This window comes from Anser cygnoides, chromosome 26 (assembly GCF_040182565.1).
Source record: "Anser cygnoides isolate HZ-2024a breed goose chromosome 26, Taihu_goose_T2T_genome, whole genome shotgun sequence".
NCBI classification, from domain to species: Eukaryota; Metazoa; Chordata; class Aves; order Anseriformes; family Anatidae; genus Anser; species Anser cygnoides.
In genome coordinates, this window is record NC_089898.1 from 431,687 (window position 1) to 451,064 (window position 19,378).

The following is a 19,378-nucleotide window of genomic DNA, read 5'->3' on the forward strand; positions in this document are numbered from 1 at the left end:
TTGTTGTGAAGTTTTCCAGTGAGTTTCCCAGGCAAATTACACACCTGCCGTGTTCTCAGGAGAAAACATTTTTTGCCTTTACCATCAGTCATTCAGAAGATTGAGTTATTTTGGCAACAAAATACTATGCCCCCATCTGAAACTGCATCTTATTCGTGCTGTCATAAATAGGAAAACTTAAAATTCGGAATATGGACAGATACTACCATCAAGTGTTGCAAGATGTACTTTCCTCCTACTGGTAGTTTTCAGAGCAAGAGCCCTGCTACGTGAATTCTTCCGTGCACTAAGAGCAAGCTGTGGAAAAGGCGAGTTTGGACAAAGGACAAATTGTTTCCAGCTCACGTCCGCAAGGACTGCAACAAGCTGGTGAAATGTGAGCAGCTGTGTAACAGTGCAGGGATCAGCCTTGCTGCAGGCTGGGTAGAGCAGGCTTGTGGAAAATGCTCCTTTCCAGGAGGTCAAAGCAAGCAGTTGCCTAGTAAACAAGGAGAGCCAATTTAGAATTGAGGGTTAATTGGGAAGCTGATATGAAACAGGTCTCCAGAATACTCAGGAGGATCAGTGTGAGATGGAAAGAATCACAGACACTGTTTATGTGCAAGTGCAGCTCTGAGATGCCTCTCAAAACAGTTAGGATTCCTTTTAGCAAACTTGGGGTAGATGTGGATCCCAGACGTCTTGTTCAATATTAAGACATACCTCTTTTGTCTTGCTGCACTTGTGCCTTGATATTCCTTGAAACTGTGAGGTGATGTACAGGTACATAGTGCACATAGCAATCCAGCCATGCGGAGGGTGAGTGGGCTCAGAGATCTGCACGCTGTCATTCCCCTGTCACCAACTGATGGTGGTATAATTAGAAAAGTCATTAATCCTTGCTCAGTAGTGTTAGAAACTATTTATAGCAAGGCAGACAAACAGTACCCTACAATACTGGGCAAGGGTGGATATGGAAATGACTCCTGGTGCCATACATACAGCAGTACACAAATCAGAGGAAAGAATTTGTTTCTGGGAGGGCAATTCCCATTCCAGCCATATGCAGAGAGGTGCAGACCATCTGCAGTGACCATGGTGTCGCTCTCCGTCCTTGCTGCAGTGAGTCACTTTGGACATCCCATGTGGTGCTGCCATCCTAGCTTTGGGGTCCCGGTCCTGCCTGCCCATGCTGGGCCAGCCCTTGGCTGCCTACCCAGTGGCTCCCAGCACAACGGCAGATTTTGTGCTACCCTTGTAAAAGGGGTGGGAAAGCTCCAAACTTTCTGACGCAGCAAAAAGAGGGTGCAGCAAAGGACTACTGGGTGGTACGCAGTGCGTGAGGAGCTACAGAGCTCACGTAGAGGTAAAATTTGCTGCAAAGCTGAGAGTTGCAGGCAGCTGCAAGAGTGGGTGTTGGCAAGGCACGTGGGGAGCCTGCGCTGTCGTGCTGGGGTCAGCTGAGGTGGCAGTGTTCGGAGAAATGCTCCTGTTGTCAGCTTAAACACTTCAGTGGGTTTTGCCCAGTGAGGCACAAATTGCATGTCTGTGTGCTGGCAGTCAGGCACTGGGGAAACCACAGGGGAAATCTGTTTCTGTCTGGGCTCGCTGCATCTTCTGGGCTTTGCTGTGAGGATTTCTCACAAGAAAGCGTAAAATTATTTTTGCCGGTGAGATTAGTGGACCAAGGCTGCCTGTGCTCAGAGAGGATCCAAATCCCTCGCAGAGGCTTTGGGGCAGCGGGGTCACCCTGCCACAGCTCGGACCCAGCACTGGGGGTGCCAGAAGCAGTGGGCAAGGACCTGTTGGAAAGGGGGTGGTCACTGCCTCGTGACTGCTGGAGGTCACCAGTGCTGGCTTTGGCTCGCAGAAGCACTGCTCATGCTTTGCATCTCACATCTGGTTTGCCTGGATGATAAAAGGTGACCTCGGAAATTGCATTTCCAAATATCTTCTCCTGTCTGTGCGGAATGGCATTGTTCCCAGTGTTTCAGGCTGGGACTGCCTGGGGCTCTTTGTTTAAACTCCCTGGGTGCTGCAATTCTTACGCACAGAGCTCAAGATGCTCTGCCAGAGTCTGGGCTCCTGGAAGGCGGCTGCAGTTCAGCCTTTTGTTATCCCCCTGGATTAAAGACGGTGGTTGAGGATGAGCTAACAAAATCAAAGTAATCTATCTAGGGACATCCCGCAGGCATGTTTAACTGTGGGATGGAGCCAGGGTCAGCTGCTAGTTCAGGTTGTTTCAAATAGCATGAGCTGGCAGAAGGGCCCACAAACCTCAGTGAAGAAGCATGTAGTACTTTAAACGTGTTTACCAAACTTTGTTTTGCAAAAGGCCTTGCTGCTGCCTGTTCTAGTTTCCCTGCTGAATGTCAGGGAAGGAGAAGCCTGAAGGGCTTCATGCCTCAGAAGAGAATTTGCATCACTGCTGTCTCGCAGCAGTGGGGACGGTGAGGCTGCCAGGAGGTTGCTGGCCCCTGCTCCATGCCGCGGCTGGGGCTGCAGGATCTGGCCCCAAGCAGTACTCCATGAGCAGCGCTGCTTTGTGCTCTGCATGGGTGTGTGATCTCTGCTCTGACCAGGAGTGGGAACTGGATGTAGGAGAGGAGTGGCGGCAGTGACAGAGGCTGCTCCGGTGAGTGCTGCAGCTCTCACCTGCCCGCAGCCCCTGACATCGGTGGCAAACCGAGAGCAGGGGTTGTGGGCAGTGTTGTCGTGTCCTGTCTCATTGCAGATGAGTTCCCAGTTCAGGCAGAGTCTGCTGCAAGGATGCCTAATAAGCAGTGCTCAGGTGACCGTGTCTTTGCCTACAGTTTCCTTTCTCCTTCTCCTTTTCCCCCATGCCTTCTAGCTCAGAAAATGGAACACAGATAGCACAGCACAGCCCACAGGAGGGAAGGGAAACAGCGAGCGCCGAGAGGAGCAGCAGATGTTGCTGCATTGCACAGTAGAGCAGCATCTCTCCTGTCTCCAGAATTCGCTCTGAGTCCGCAGACTGATGTCTGATTAGTGGTGTTCCAGGGGAAAGCCTGGAACTGTCCTAGGGACAGCAGAGCATTTGCCACATGTCAATTGTTTTACTGGAATGAGAGAGGAAGTCAATTTTTTAAAGTGCAAAGTACGGCTACTTCCAGCAATTCCCCCTCTGTCTGACAAGGTGACCTCCACCTTACCAGCCCTGGTTGTGATGTGCTTGGGCAGATTTCAGAGTGTCCTTTGACATGCTCTGCTGTGTAGGCATTGAGCTGTGAATGCACACATGAGCTGGGCCAGGCTGGGCCTTCTGGAAAAAGTCGGGTATTAATTTTACTTTGACTATTTCCCTTCCATCCAGTGCCTTTGCCATGCCCCTTGACCTGTGCAGCGACTGCTAATTAACAAAATGGCTTTGAAGAGAGCTGGCTTCCATCTTTCCTCCCTTGGGGAAAGAGGGGAGAGCTGAGCACGTGCTCTGGGGGCAATCGGCAGCCCCGCGGGGCCTGGTTCTTGTTTGTCCTCTGGCCACACTGTGCCATGGGTCCCGCTTCCTCACTCACCACCATGCTCACGTGTGGCCTTAGCACAAAGGAGAAGCAAAGCAATGGTTTGCTCTCCCGGGCGGAAAGCAACGTGGGACAGTGCTTACAACTGTGACAAAAATCTTGTTTATTTCTGGAGATTTTTATAATTATTCACTGAGCTATGTAGCGCCTCGGGAGCTGGATGCCACAGCAAGGCAGTACATCAGTAGCAGACAGTCAGACCCAGGGATTCTTTAGGAAAAATCTGGTTTCTGTTTTTTGCCAGGTCACAAGTCTGGCAGCAGCACCGAGAGCAGGGGGTGTTGGGTACCCAAAACGTGCTCGCGGCAGTGCTGAGCGCCCTGAGCCTGGTGGCGCTGGGCTTGTGGGTCAGCCACGCTCTGGCAGCCCCTCGTCCGTGCGTGAACGAGAGCTGCTGGCAAGACGTCGGGTTCAGGCCGTGCATGCTGGCAAGCGGTCTGCCCGCGCGGCAGTGCCGGGGGCACATGTGCGTCTCGGGAAGTCAGTGCAACCACCTCCTTCCCCGGCAGGCAGCCTGGGGAGCTCGCTCATCCGTCCTGGTCTCCTTTTTCCTGCAGGCACTGCAGGAGAGAGCGCGGCCTGCTCAGAGCCCATCCGGGCGGGAAGAGGCCCTGACCTGAGCTCTGCTTTGTTCTGTGGCTGCAGTTGCCTCTCCCTCCTTGGAGAATGAGATGTTAAGGAGATTTTGAGAATGATCAAACCCTTCAGCTTCACTCCTGCTAATCAATCACAGCTGCTGCTTTACTGCTGCATATTTTGATGCATTTCAGGTTGTTCCATAATTAGCAGCCCAGTTCAGGGCCAGTAAACACATTCCGAAGCCCTGGCAGGGTGCTGGGACGGAGCAGAGGCTGAATTTTCCAGTGCTGCACTTCAGACAAAGCCAGGGCTGTCCAAGTCTATCAGGGAGAGCTGTGGGGAGCTATGCCTTTTTGCCTGGCGGAAAGGAGGGCAGTAAAACATTACTCAGACTTGCCATTATTTTCTGCAAGAGGAATTTTGCTGGGAAGCGTTTCTGTATGGGGAGCCTTGAAGCGCACCACCCCTGCGCTGCGCTCAGCCAGTGCCACGGGGACGCTGCCAGGCTCTGGGAGAGCTTTTGGGACGCTGCAGCCCCAGGGGAGGGAACGGCCCCACGCAGTGCAGGAGCCGTGGTTTATTTAAGGGTTCTTACCCCTGGTCCTGTGCTGTGGTTTCTGCTTTGCTCCCTCTGGGCTGGCTCACCGTTTCCCCAGCTGCACACGTTTTTCAGTACAGCAATGCATCGCAGTGCCTCGGGGGCTGCTGCAGGATGCTGGTGCCTGGCTTCTTCCAGCAGCAGCCTCGTGCCCCTTTCTGGAGGCCGTGAAGCGGGCAGCCTCTCTGGCTGCTTCCCGAGTCCGGGAGCCACAAGCAAAACCGAAGAAAGGCTGTTAGTGCTCCTTGCTAGATGAGGGAATGTGCCAGGTGTTGGGAGGGTGCATCTTGAACAATTTCAGAAGAGTTATTAATTTGTAAGTTATTTCTAAAATTTCTTGTGCTGATGCTGCCATTAAAAGAGAGCATGTGGTGCTCACGGGAATTAAGTAATCCTTAAAAAAAAAAAAAAAAAAAAAAGAGGAGATTTAAGAAATATCTCTTCCCTGGATGGCAGGCGCAGGTGTATCATTGCAAATAATGTCTGATCTGCCCTTCTTAGCACTGAAGTATCTGAGGCTCCAGGTGGCAGCTCTGAGGAGTTTGTGTCAGTTTTGGAGGCTTAGATGCATGGCTTAAACCCCTAACTGTTAAGGAGCGTTTGCAGCTAAAAAGCCAAGCAGGATCATGAGGCATCACAGCTTGAACAGTTTGTAAAACTACTGCCAGGCAGATTAAGCTGGAAATAGAAAAAGTGCTGGTGAGGTCCTTTGGGTGATTTAAAGAGCATTTTACCACCTAGGTGAGCGTTCCAGACACCCAGTAGCAAAAGTGCAGCAGTGTGGCTCAGCTACTTTGCACGAGCAAAATCCCTGAGACCTTCTAAAAAGTGTGGTTAATAGAAAACAAATCAAACTAAATCAACTTGCTTCTTAAAGGCACCACCTTACTGAGACCATCAGTTACACAGGGTGTTAGGGATTGGAAGGGACCTTGAAAGACCATCCAGTCCAATCCCCCTGCTGGAGCAGGAACACCCAGATCCTTTCATGCAGGAACATGTCCAGGTGGGTTTTGAAGGTCTCCAGAGAAGGAGACTCCACAACCCCCCCGGGCAGCCTGTACCAGTGCTCTGTCACCCTCACTGTGAAAAAGTTTCTTCTCACATTTAAGCGGAACCTCCTGTGTTCCAGCTTGCGCCCATCGCCCCTTGTCCTGTCGCTGGATGTGACTGAGAAGAGCCTGGCTCCGTCCTTACAGCTCCATCGTCACAGCTTCGCTGCAGGAGCCTGGGCATGCTCATGCCCCATGTACCGCTCAGACCTGGCAGTTGCTCTCTTCTGTATGCAATATATGCTTTCTGGCAAGAAATATTCCTTAAGATACAGCATTTTTATCCGGCTCTGGCAAAGGTGCTAGACAGCAGAGCTCTGTCGTGCGGAATGGCGGAGGTCTGTAATCTCTTTGATTAGCCAAATGTTCACAAAGGGAACAAAGCACGCTCATTTTTACCTGGCTTTGGAAGTAGAGGCATAAAGAAGCCTGTGTCAGCATGCAGGACAAAGGGATGTGCCGCAGTTCCTCCAGGCCCTCTGCTGCCTCGAGCAGCACAGGCCTCTGAGGGGCTCAGCACGTCGGAACAGGGCAGGCAGAGCAGAGCAGAGCCATGTTAGCTGCCTTTCTCCTGGTTGTCTGCATGTGCGTCATGGGCTGTAAATATCACCTGCCAAGACTGGGAGCAGAACCTCTGTGCTCCATCACGTCCTCGCTTCCTGCTTTGCAAGTGCTAAGGAATTGCCCTGACATGAGCAACAATGCCATCAGATCGGGGTGATTCAGCTCGCCACCTGAGCAAACCCCATTAATTATGGGGCTTTCAGAGCTCTCCATCTTTCTTCCGTCACTCCATAAAAATTCTGTTCTTCAGATCTTATTTCTATTGCTGCTTTCCTCCTTGTCACATCCAGGTGCCCTTCTTACAGAGTAACAGGTGGGATGCTAGTTGGGGGTTAACTCAAAGAGAAATTGGACTGCAGTGGAAAGAGGTGGACAAAAAAACGTGGGCACTTTTCTGCCCTGTGGTGGCAAGTGCTGCGGAGGGGGACGTGGGAGGGCAACATCTGCATTGGTGACGCCAACGTTTGGGTTTGTCATGATGTAGCAGTCTTGTACGGTGCTGAGGAATGAACTCGTACCACTACTTCACTACATACATCCTCTAAAACCAAATGGGGTAGCATGTCTCTGTCCCACCTTAGTGAGTTTTTCTGTCTCGATGAGCTGGCAAAAAATGTTTTCAACTTCTCAGGTATTTCATGCAGAAATGAGCCGTCACAGTGCTCTGAGTGTCACTGTAACGTTGTTGTGTATTTGAGGAGTTCTGATTTTAAATACGAATCAAAATAGCAAGAGATTTCTGATATTTTTAAAGTGTATTTTCTAAGTCTCCAAATTAATTGGCCTGTGAAATACAAAAGGAATTATCAGGCATCAAAGAGAATATTTATGAGCTGCTGAGAAGGCAGAGGGATAAACAGCAGTTTGAGGACTACCCTTAGCTCTCTGATCCTCTCCCAAATCTTGTGCAAGACAAACAGTCTCTGGTCTCAGACGGGCAAAGCTGTGGGGAGGGACCGTGAGCATTCAGAGATGCCAAAGCTGCTGGTCACGCGTGAGGCACCTCTGTGGGCTGGGGCACTGTCCCCGGGTCCCATCACACAGGCTCTCTGCAGCGTGTGGGGTCGGCTCCTTGGCAATGCTGCAGCTGCTTCAGCTGGAGAAGCTCGTGTGCTGGCAAGTGAGGTGCCTGCCAAGTCAGCCAGGTGGGAGCAGAAACCCTCCGTGGTACCCAGCCAGTCCTCAGCATCCTTTCTCCTTAGGAGCAGAAAGGAGGGAGGTGAGACAATGTCACCTCTGAGGTTTCGCATTGGCAGGAGGAAGATGTGTGGGTTGTGCACGTGTACACCTTGGTGTCCGGGTGTTTCAGCCTGAACTGTGAAGTGCCTTTGCCTGGGGGATGTTGTTCACAAAAGAATGAAAGTCCACTCTCCTTTTTAAATTACTTGGTTTCAGAGGGAGACCTGTTGTGTTTAAGCCTGGCTGTGCATTACAGACCCCTGGGCTTGTGGGCTTGTGTGCATGGTGCTGCATTAGGCATGGTCTCCTCGTTGCAGATGGTTTGCAGGGCTCTGCAACCCCTTGGTTTCTCCTTCCCCTCTTTGTTGCCTTGCCTTCCTCTGCCCCCGGCCTTCCATGGCTTCTGCATCCCATCCCTCCTGGCCAAGGGAATCCCTGGGCTGGAGGTGAACCCAGGCCATTCCCCTTGTTAACTGCTCACCTCCAGTTACTGCTTGGAGAAAGCTGCTCCTGCCCTTCATCTCTGTGCGCAGGGCTTGCCTCCTGTGGTGCCCCAGTGCTATGCATGGCAGGAGCCTGTGGTGCGAGGTGTGTTTGCTGCATAAACCCAGGGTACTAAGATAAGTGCGTAATCTGCAAAAGCGTGAATCTGAAATTAAATGTTTCCCCTGGAGCCTGCGATATCCTTCACAGCCTCTGCCCTGCAAATCAGACTTGCACATCCTTATATTCTCATAGTAAGGAAAATCCCTCCCAGGTGCTTTGATTTAGGCTGTACCACGTGAAGTTGGGCAGCTCTGCCTCTCCCTGACCTGCCAAGCCTGCCCCAAGACCAGGGCCTGCCTTGGGCCGTGGAAATTGGTTCTGGGGAAGCTCCTGATGGTAGTAGGAGCTGGATCCGGAGGGAGGCTGCTGAGGCCAGTGCAGCCTTGCAGAGCACCACAGAGCCAATCGCTGCTGCTAGGGGTGGAGCTGGAGCTCCAGCAGATGATCGCTGAGTGCCTTTCCAGCACAGTTGGTCTGGACGGCTGAGAGATCTGGTCGCGGGGAGAGGAGAGCTGTAATTGCAACTCCAGTGTGCTCCTTCCCCGGCAGCATCGCCGGAGCAGCTGCGATATCCTCTGTGCGCCAGCCCCACCAGCAACGTGAAGGTACTGCCCCCTCCCTCCTGGCTTGTGTGCTGCTTGTTGCTCGAATCTGTGTTGATTAGAGTTGGAGGAAAGTTTATTGGGAAATCAGAGCTGTGTGATAACGGTGCTTGTGGGAGAGCAGTGGGAGGTGATGCGCTGCGCTGCCGGGATGAGGTGCCAGGTGCAGGAGGCGGCTGGGGCGGTTTCGGTGCTGCAGGCGCCGCTGTCACAGCAGAGCCTGTGCTCAGGGTCCAGCCTGACGCCGGCTGCGCTGCCCTCGTGCCGCGGTGGGAGGTCAGAGGTAGCTGGCACGCGGCGTACTCGTGATTCAGATGCCTGCCGGGTGTCAGGATGCTTTCCTGGTGGTGGTTTTAGTGAAAGCGGCATCCACCTGTTAGCAGGTGGCCAAAGCCGAGTGGGGCCGTTGGCGAGGGCTTCCCCAGCGAGGCAGCTCCCATGCTGGGTGGTCAGCGGGAACTCGGGGTGCTTTTACTGAATGGTCTTTGTGCAGCATTTCCCACAGCCCTGCTGGGGAAAGCAAGCTCCTCGGGCTGCAGATGAAAGTGTGAATATCTGCAGATGCAGGAAAACAGCTAATTCTCTCTGCTGCTTGTGAAGTTTGGAGAACTTCCCAAGCCAGCCCCACTTAGAGAGCAAAAGTGGGTTTCCAGGAAGGTAGCTTGGGGCTGGGGCTGCTGACCCTGGGGCAGCCCCGAACAGGCTCGTTGCAGCAGCCCGCAGGGAAAGCAGCTGCAAACTTGTGCTGGTGGCTGCTGGTGGAGAAGGGGCTCGGTCTGCATCCCCTGGGGCTGGCTGACCGCACGTGTTGCACCAGGGTTGTCCATAGGTCCGAGAGCCCTGAGCTCCGGCCATCCCTCATGCAGCATGAGCCAGGTGCCTGCTCTTTGGGGCTGCCTGAAAGATCTTTTGTAATGACTCCTGAGACGTCTGAATTGCTGGTGATCCCTATCCATTGACTAGTAATACCTGACCTGAGCAGTGCCTGTCAGCTCCTGATGGGAACGTGCCCAATCGCTGCCCTTCAGGTAGCCACACGCTCCTTTTGCCCTCCTCTGGTGCTGGAGTGACCTTAGTGTGCGTCACTGGGCGCAGAACAAGGTTTGCGAAGCCTTGAGTAGACAGTAAAAAATCACCAGTTTGCATTTTCTGCATGAGGTTGTGCTGTTGGCTCTCGTATGAGCACGTGCTATCCATCTGCAAAACACAAACAATCGTCCCTGAAATGCGAAAGGGGAACACAGGGGAGCCATGGGGCACTGCGGAGCTGGAGCGGGGTGGCGGGGGATGCTGGAGAAAGGGGGACCCGCTTCAGGCTCTCATCATTGCACGGGAAAGGGATGGTGATAGGGGTCTCCTGCGGCTTCCCTGGTACTGTGCTGTGGGGTGGGAGTGGCAGTGACTCGATATAAACAATTTTGTAAGAGATATTTTGATAAAGGTTGCTAGACAGTGACTCATCTACTGTAGGAAGGGGCAGAGCAGGAGCTTTTTAGGGTAAAAAACCAAAAGGGTCTTCCCTCCCCATTTTGTCAGAAACAGTGAGGGCAGGACACTTTTTTTTTTTTTTTTTTTTCTCCCCCAGGAGAGTAGACCTGTCAATCAGAAACCTCCTAATCCCAGTGACCCTGCACCTGCTCTGGTGCCTTCTGCATCCCTGGGGAGGATGCTGCCTTCCCATCACGTCCCTGGGTGGGACTGTGTTCTAAAACCTGGCTTGATTTCCCCCCATCCCAACTGATTTTTTCTGACCAGTCTTAGTCACTTCTGAGTCACTCCAAATAATCCTTGTCCCTATGTAGCGGTTAGCCCTGCATTTCTGTGTGTACCCGGCCAGCCTGGGTATGCATGTTTCAGAAGTCACTTTACTTTGGTCTGTGTTGCCTTGTTTTAACTTTCCTCACAATTCCAACGTCCCTCCCTTGTGCTTTGCTGCCCTGCTCTGCTCGCTGTGCTGGAATCACAAAAGGTGCAGAACAGTTTGAGCGCTGCGTCTCCACTTCCTCAGGTGTGCTACAGAGCAAATACGGCCCGACAGGTTTCCCTGGCTATTCATGGCGTTGCTAACTAACCCTTCTTGAAAAGGTGTCCTCTATGTACGCGGAGGCATTTTACTGCTATTTCCCAGGACCCGTTTTATTTGCTGCTTCCAGTTTGCAGCGGGATTGGTGCAGGGATGATCCTTGCTGTCTTAGCACCTCGCTCCTGGCGGGCAGCGCTGCCCTCTGGGTGGCTGTGCAGCCCTGTCCCCAGTGATGCCCCCTCTCCGTGCCCAGAGATCTACGTGGGAGCATGAATGGCCGGGCTAGCCCAGTTATGGATTTGTCATCTCCCCGTGCAGGGGAATTGCTGTGGGGCCTGAGGTGTCCAGGCAAGGCCAGCACTGCCGGGGACTTGTCCTGGCTGTGCGGGGCCACCCGGGTAGCCTCGGGGCTGGGTGTCGTGCTTTATCTGGGTTGAGCTCCTGCAGAGAAGGGTGGGACTTGAAACCCAGAACTGTCTTGAGAGATGAAAAGTGGGCCAATTTCTAGGCCAAAACCTGCCCACCAACATTCCCAGGGTGGATTTGGGTACAGAAATAAATAAACTTTAGGGGTCCAATCTCCCTCCACTGCTCAGGTACTATCCTCTGATGGATGCAGAGGCAGTCGTCTTCCTGACAGCAACATATGGAAGTTTTCTTATTCCTTGCAATGTGTGAAAAACGCCCTTTGCTGAAAGGTACAGAAGTCATGTAGTGCAGAAGAGTCTGTCCCAGGAATAGTGGCAGTTTCAGGAACCAAGGGGAAGGTTTTCCCCCAAGCCATGCCACCTTCTCCTCCATAGCGAACATTTGCTGTATTTGCATCCACTAAAGGAAGGTTTAACAGCGCTAGGCATTGTTGTGTTGGTTTTGCAGCTGTGACCTTCAGGCAGCTTGTGCACGAGACTGGAGAGATGCTGGCTTAATGGGATGCTGCATCTTTGCCCCTTCTTTTAAGTTCTTTTAAGTTCCCAGGTAATGTGGCACCTGAGGGCTGCTGAAAGCCCCTTGTGCCCTGGACAGGATGCAGCATACACCGATGCCCAAAGGCTATCCTGCTTCCTTCTGCAGCATACTCGAGCAATTTGGATAAGCGGGTGCTTATCTGTAGGCAGATGTGGGTAAGTTTAAAAAGTCAAGAGGAATTAAATGCATATTATTCTGGGCTGTGGCTTTTGTAGAAGTTGGGCATAGGAAAAAAAATGGATTTTCTAAAGGTCAGTAATGCTCTGCTCTCTGCTCATGCCTACTCAGCCTGGCTCTTGCAGGAGAGTGTTTGGGTCTTTGCGTTTCTGGTCACCTTGCAACAGATGCACGCAGTGATTTCTGTTCTCGTTGCCTTTGCTCTGTGTTCTGCTGACAACTGCATTTCTCCTAAGCTCAGAGGTGTGAATGCTTCTACCTGCCACCACCTTCTGCTCCTGCCAAGCAGGAGGATGGCATTATGCAGGGGCTGGGGGGGAGCCATGCCATTCGCATCGTGTTTTATTAATTAGAAAGAAATAAAGTTGCAGAGAGATCAGATTTTGAGAAAGACCCTGAGTTCCAAAATGCTCCCAGAGGATAGATCCCTAATTGCTCTCTAATTGCATTAGGGTTTAATTTGTTGTTGTTTTTACTGTAATGTTCCCATTTTTCTCGACAGTTTGTTTTGTTCCATTAACTAGAAATGGCTGGAGATGAATATTCTCAATATTAAAACTTGCCTGTTGTGCAATGCTTGACAGCCTTTGTGCTGGCAGGAGATGCCAACGCTCAGCCTGGTCTGGCCGTCAGACTGTGTGTGGGGTGAATTCACGCATGCAGCACAGCACTCGCCCCGTGGCAGCATTTCGCCCATGTGTGCAAGGTTCAGTCCTGGGAATTTTCAAAAGACTTGGCAGATCTGCTGACACACAGGGTCGAGGGCACGTTGTTCACCAGGGAGCCAGCGTCCCGGTGAGCCATCCGTCTGACCTGCTGGGGCCACGCGTCCCCCGTTCATCCCCACGTGGTGTAGCAATGGATGCAGGGCCTGGGTCTGGTTACCAAAATGATGCCGGCGCCAGGTCCCACGAGGGATGTGCAGGTGGGTGTGTGGTAGGCGATGAGGGCCCCCGCGGCAGAGCGGAGACTCCCACCGGGAGGGATGCAGGGTCCAGCCCTGTCCCCCCGTGGTGTTTGCAGGGTGAGGGGAGGCAGGAGGTCGGCGCTGCTGGTGGTCGTTATCCGCCTTCCAGGGCAAGGCAAAATGCCGAGCCCGGCTCGCCCTGCAGGGCTGGCGGGCAGCAGCACTTCAAAGGGCTCCTTTGATCCATGCCACTTGTGCAGGGAGGGAGAGCCTGGAAATGCCAGCGGAGAGCTACAGACAGGGCCTTCAGGAACCTGATTTGGAAAGAGGTAGGGAGGAAGAGTATCACTCTCTTTAATTCCAAAGCATAAATATGTTTATCTTGACTTGTTAAAGGGGAAATGGGGTAGAAGATGCGGTTAAGCTTGGACTTGCTTTTTGCCATTATGCGTTTATTGGTGAAACAAATCCTTAAGGCAGGAGAGTGTTAATAAACCTTTCCAGTGTACCAGCTTCTGCACTTGAGGTCCAGGAGGTGCCGCTCGCCTCCCCCTTTGATCTACTTACTTATAGATCACGTAGGCACTATTGGGGTGCGCCCCTGACCTGGGCCCTGGCTGCCTGGGCGCTGGGTGCGATGGAGCTGCACGTGTGGCTCGTGAAAAGTGATATCAGTGCTGGGAGGCACAGGGAGCTGCAGTGTGAACTTGAAACTGCTCCTAAATTTGATCCAGCCGCTTAAAAACAGTGGGTGGACTCGGTGGCAAAGTGAGACATTGGTATTTAAAGCTGTCTTGAAGGGTACAGCTACAGACACGACACACAGCAGCTAGCTGCTAATATTCAGCAGGCACCGGTTTCAAAATTACATAAAGAAAATGGGAAAAACTCTGAACGCTGGATCTTCAGCACCCGGAGCAGCTTGTCAGAAACCCTAGGAATGGGATGGAATTGAACACCCACTGCTTTTGAAGCCGTAAATTAATCAGTTAAAGCCCCTGTTGTACAGGATGCTGTGCAAGCTCCTCTATTGTTTGAAATATAATAAGCACATATGAGCTGACAGTGTTAGTAAGAGAGGCACAACCTTGCCTGGCCTCTCTGAGCTGGTGTACTGCGTTCAGGCTGGCGTGGGTGCAGCACAACAGGGCTGCCCATTGCTCTGCGCCTTGAAACGCCGGCTTTGCTCCCGGGTGTGTGCATGCATTCGGGCCCTCTTTGCAAGCCAGCAGAAGACTAGAGCAGTTGGTGGATTTTTTCCTTCCGACCATGCAAAAAATGTCAAAATGTTGGTGTAAAATTGTGCAACCCAGTTCATGAGATGGCAGATCTGCTCCCTGGTCTGGTTTTACATCACGGGGTGCTGGCATTTTCCACATACATGCTCACTGCCCCTGTGAATTTTGCAGAGCTCTTGGCTTCAGTGGCAGCACATGCCATTGGCAGCCAGTGCCCGGCTTGACTTAAAATGAAAACTAATTAATCAGTTTTGTATTTTCCACCTTACAATGTCACCGATGAAAGCATCAAGATGATAACTGGATCCAACTGTTCAGTTGAAAATACTGAGCAGTTACACAAGTTTATCACAGTATTAGTTTTTGCCACCAGAGGTGCTTCACGATACTTCTAATTGTAGGAATAATTAATCCATCCAATTTCTAAAGGCTCGGCTGTAGTGCACAGGGCATGGTAGGGGCAGGAGCCACACAGAGTCTGGGGGTCTGCTACCTGTTATTTTCTCCTTATAACTGACAGGCTCTCTCTCCACCATTTCAGCCCAACGTGCATTTTAGGCCTTCAGGTTCCCAAGCTGAGCGAGTTTCGTTGCTGCTCTGCTGAGGGGTCGCGGGGCTGCTTCATGTCACCCGTGGCAGTTTATGCAGGTCGTGTTGAACCCCGCTGCATACAGTCTTCCCAGGAATAAGCCACGATTTAAGGAGTGTTTTGTTCTGCAGCCCTGACTGTGCCAGATGAGGCTTCGCTTTGGGAAGCTGGTGTTACATGGTGGATGCTTTCCCGTTTCTCAGAAATCTGCTGCTGCCAGGTCTTAACCTCTTAGCTTCTGGTTTGTGTCTTTACTGCAGAATGTCTCTTTAGTCTGCTCTTTTGGAGAAGGCTGCACCTTTTTAGAGGTATTGGACCTGTGTGTGTAATACAAAGGCAGTTGTACCCCTCCATCCCCCAAACCTCATGGATTTTTTGGTTTTGCAGAACATATGAAAAGCCCTTTCAGCCTTACTTTATTTTGCGACAGAAGAAGGCTGAAGGCCGTGACTGAAGGATAACTTACAAACCCCACCTTGAAAACTGAAGTTCTATGAAGCACATCCACCTGGTTTAATGCCTTTCTGTTGTTTCTCAGTACCACAGGGGATGGCTGATAAATCCTTTAGTAACAGGAGTCCTCAGACTATGCAGAGAGAGGGAGACCTTTCCAACCCCTAGTGTCAGCTCCCTTTCTGGATGGAGCAGGCAATGCCCAGCCTGGAGCCTGCCTGACTCTGGTCATTCTGCAACAGAAGTTTAATTTCTCACTGACAAAAATAGAATAGTTTGCATTTCTGGAGACCCTTTCACATGAGGAACTGGAGTAATACAATGGGCATTGATTAACCATTTCTCATTGCTCATCTGGTGATGAGGGAGAGAATAGTGGTGTTTTTTTTTTTTTTTAATTATTTTTTTCTTCCAGAGGGGAAAATGCAGCATGAATTATCTGAGTGGCTTGCTGAAATGCTACCAAATACAAGGCAGGTCTGAAGTCCAGCTTGCTTCTGTTCTCTGTAGATGAGCACGTGAGATGTTCCTGCTTCTTAAAAGACTGCACAAATGCAAACAAAAGAATTTTTTAAGAATCAAAGATAGACAAAGAAAAAGAAAGAGCTGTAGGAGGGATGTAAATGTTTTGTGTTTTACTTGAGATAAAGCTCGTTGCTGTTTGCTGTTGCATGCCAAGTTAATTGACAGATTACATGATAATATGAAGAAGTTTAATCAAATCTGCTGATACCCTTTAGAGGATGTGGAATTTGGAAGTGCAATTAATTTAGGCCAGAAGTTTAGCTGCTTCATGCTAACTAGGGGACCGAGATGCACAGCATTTGCATTCCTGGTGTCTGGTTTCTAAATCACTTCATTGATTATGAAAAGCTCTGCTACAGCAAGGGAGCTGTAGCTGAAGGGAATGGAGTCCATCGGTCATTACGAGAGCGGAGGGTTCCAGCCAGCGCTGCTTGGCTGCCTTGGGGAGGCTTGGACTCTTATAAATCCTCTTGCCCGCAAAAGTGGCCTGACCTGTCCCCATGCCCTGCCTCAGCCAGCACAATAAAATACACTGACAGCCACACGCTGTCTGGAGTGGCGTTGCACCGCAGAGCTGTCGGTTCCTGGAGCAGCGGGAGGATGCGCTCATGCACCCAGGGGTGTGCAAACAGAAGGGCAGCTGCTGACCCTTGCTGCGCCGGGTGGTCGGACGTGGGCTGTCACAGGAGGCTGGGCCCGCTTGGGGTCCCTGGGTGCTGCGGCTCTGGCTGGCAAATATCAGCTGTCACGGACGGGTGGGGGAACCAGCCCAGGGAGGGGAGAGGAGCTCAGCCCACCCATCGGACGACAGCCAGGAGAACCGGGCGCATCTCTGCTTCTGCTGTCGCTAACTTTGTTAACCTGTGCTGGACAGGGAGCTTTTAGTGCTGTCGGCAAACAAGCGGTGACGTTAAACTGATTTGGGGTTGGTGTTGTTGAGACCGAAGCTGTTTTCTGTAAGAGGTGCTTTAGCTTAGTCAGCGAGGCCAACATATGCAGACTTTTATCAAGGAATCCAGTATTAAAATAATCCTCATCGGTGATGGACAGATTTGTTCTCCAAAGGATTCTTCTAAGCTCATTGCCACCTTACATGGCTTTGCCTCTTGGGTTTCTGAGCTGAAGCTGATGGGGACTGACAAGCCCTGATTATGCAAAGTACCAGAGGCTACGAGCTGCAGGCACGGGAATCAGCTTCACTCGCTTCCTACTGTTTTGTACATTATTAGGGAGCGACGGCAAAAAGTAGGTCCTGCTTATCCAAAAATAAAGGTGGCATCCTGATGGCAATCGCCGCAGAACGCCGCACATGGGAGCTGCTCGGGGGCTTCTCCTGCCGGCGTGGCTCCGCGCTGCGGCACGGCCGCGACACCCGGGGCTGGGCGGCCCAAACCTGCGCCCTGGCGCTGGGCAGCCTGGCAGCGCCAGCTGCCCTCGGGGGGGGCGCAGAGCCTATTTATGCATCTTTTCCTGAGAAACCACCGTCTCCATGGCAACCGCGAGCATCACATGGTAGCCCTGGCTCTGCAGCATGCCACCCCGCCAGGCGCCTCGCTGCGCCCGCGCGCTGCCAGCCCCGCGACGCCCGCGATGCCGGAGGGGCTGCGGTCCTTTGGGGGGCCAGGGCAGCGACCGCGCTGCTGCCTGCAGCACTGCTTGGAGCGGCCAGAAATGCAGCCCTGGGTGGCAGCGGAGGGGGGCAGAAGGGAAAGGAGCCAGGGCTTTGTGCCACGCTGTGTCGGAGCAGGGTTCGTCCCCAGGGTGGGGCTTGGCCAGGGCTTCCTCAAGGGGAATCTGTGTCTGCGGAGAGGTGCCAGGTCCAGGAGGTGCCTGGTTTCCTGCGTCCTGGTGCAAGCGAGTCCTCCCCCTTGCCATCTGGCTGCATCAGCTCCTTCACCCTCAGAGCGCAGCCCTTGCCAGAGCCTGCTTTAGCCCCATCTTCTGAGAACGTTTCTGGGTTGCCAAGGGCTGAGCTGTGCCACTGGGCGGCTCTGGGGCAAGTGCCAAAGCCTCATCCTTGAAGTGTGCAGGACACAGAATGAATGGCCTGAGACACAAAATGTGATTGCTCTTAGTTCTGTCCCTACAAACTTTAGTAAATCAGGCACAATATATCAATCTCTTTTTTAAATATATTTTTATTCAAGTCAGCACATGTTTGCAATTAAATCCCGCCACACCATGTAGTGTGAATAATCAAAATAATTCATGTGTATAACTGGATACACACATTTGTAGGGAAGGGATGGTGTCGCTCTCAAAACTGCAGTGTAGCTCCCTTTAAACTTGGCAGCATCCTACCTCCGTCACCCCCTGCGGCAATCCATGGCACGGAGGGCTTGCTCTCTGCTGCACGCGCAGGTCTTTCCTTTGCTCTCTATGTCTGCGTGCCTGTAGTTTCTTTGTCTCACCCTTTGTTCCCACCTCAGGCAGGCAGTAGGTCAGAAAGGTACTGGCTGGATTTTACTGCTGCTCAGGAGCTTGCATCTCTGCTGTGCGCTCCCACAGGTGCTGGGCGCTGCCTTTGCTGCTTTTCTGCCTGGAAGGCATCGCCCACCACTTGTGGCTTCCCCCGGCCAGAGGGCACGGCCTGGCAGCTCCCAGGCTCCTTTCAAAGATGTCTTCACCATCTGCCGAGAGGACGCTGCTGCTGTCGTTCAGCTGCCCCTTTCTTTGTCCTGGCAGGCGTCGAGGCGGGTCCCAGCAAGGAGCTGCTTGTGCTGGGGGAAGTCGTGCAGAGCTGGGTGTGTGGGGTGCTCAGGCTGGGACTCCTGTCCGCACCGAGACTCCATCTCCTCCGTGTCGCTCTCCTCAGCCTTTCCTCTCTGTTTTGACACATGCAGCAGACACGTGCAGGATTTCTCCTGCTCCCCAGCTCATGCCACACACAATCTTGTTCTGATTTTCAAAGCTCCAATAAAGCGTGTCAAAATGCATCAAAGGCTGAATGCAGAAGTGAAGCAAATTGACTCTGGAGAGGATTTCAGGGGAGGGGAGTAAGGAGATGGTGGATGAACCCCGAGCCGAGGAAGAACTGCAGGGAAGGTGAAGCGTGGCAGAGATGTGGGCAGATGTGCAGCACAGCTTGAGGGACTCAGAGCGTCTTTGGTTTGGCAGGAGAAGAGGGCAAGCTGAAAGTGGAGTGCACGTCCTCTAGGATGTGCCTCATACTGGGCTGCTGTTGGATAGGGACATGCTGCTGTCACTGCCAGGATGTGGGGTTTTCCGGGTGCCCACACCCCACCTCTGCTGGGGCTGCAGAGCAGCACAGGCTGGTTCAGGTGCTCGTACAGGCAGAGGCTGCAGATCCCCCAGCACTCAGCCTGTGGCTGCGAAATCGAGCATCTTGCCCCAGGCTCAGGGTGGGCTGCGGGTCCCATGCTGGCAGTGGGATGGGGAATCCCACCCTGCCTGCTGCTCTTTGCTGGGGCAAAACAGTAGCAGAGGCTGCGGCGAGCTGCCTGCTCCCCCTGCCCGCCCCCTCGGTGGCCACCGGTGCTCTCTGCGCTGGAGCTGCTGTGGTCTCCAGTGCCCAGAGCACCCCTGTCTTGGGGTGAGAAGAGCCTAAGGAGAACTGAACTCATGGAACGGGCTCAACCATCCATTGTGGCGATAGTGCTGTGAAATAAGGCACTTCAAAAGGCCGTATTTTGCATTTCGTCAGATGCCTTGTAAGCGCGGTGACACAGTTGCTGAAAGCACATTAATTATTAGCAAAGACTTTTTTTTTTTTTAATTCTAAGACAAATTAAACAACTGAAGATAACAGGAAGTGTTACAGGAGATGTTAATCCATGGGAGAGTGACAGCAGCAAAAGCCACAAATCATAACATGAAAATCAGGGCATTTAATTTTTGG

General features: G+C 52.3%; 1 protein-coding gene across 4 annotated transcripts in view; it reads left to right on the forward strand.

The window, feature by feature from the left end:
- The window catches only part of ZMAT4 (zinc finger matrin-type 4), a 99,607-nt gene that overhangs the window by 22,065 nt on the left and 58,164 nt on the right, over positions 1–19,378 (forward strand). The window contains exon 1 of one of the 4 annotated variants that reach the window (XM_066983375.1): positions 1,327–1,345. The exons of 1 other annotated variant lie outside the window; for it this stretch is intronic. The gene's annotated coding sequence lies outside the window, so the exon portion shown is untranslated. Of the gene's footprint in view, positions 1–1,326; positions 1,346–8,479; positions 8,645–19,378 lie in introns of those variants that run through there. 2 more of the 4 variants (XM_013194452.3, XM_013194450.3) reach the window with 2 other exon arrangements.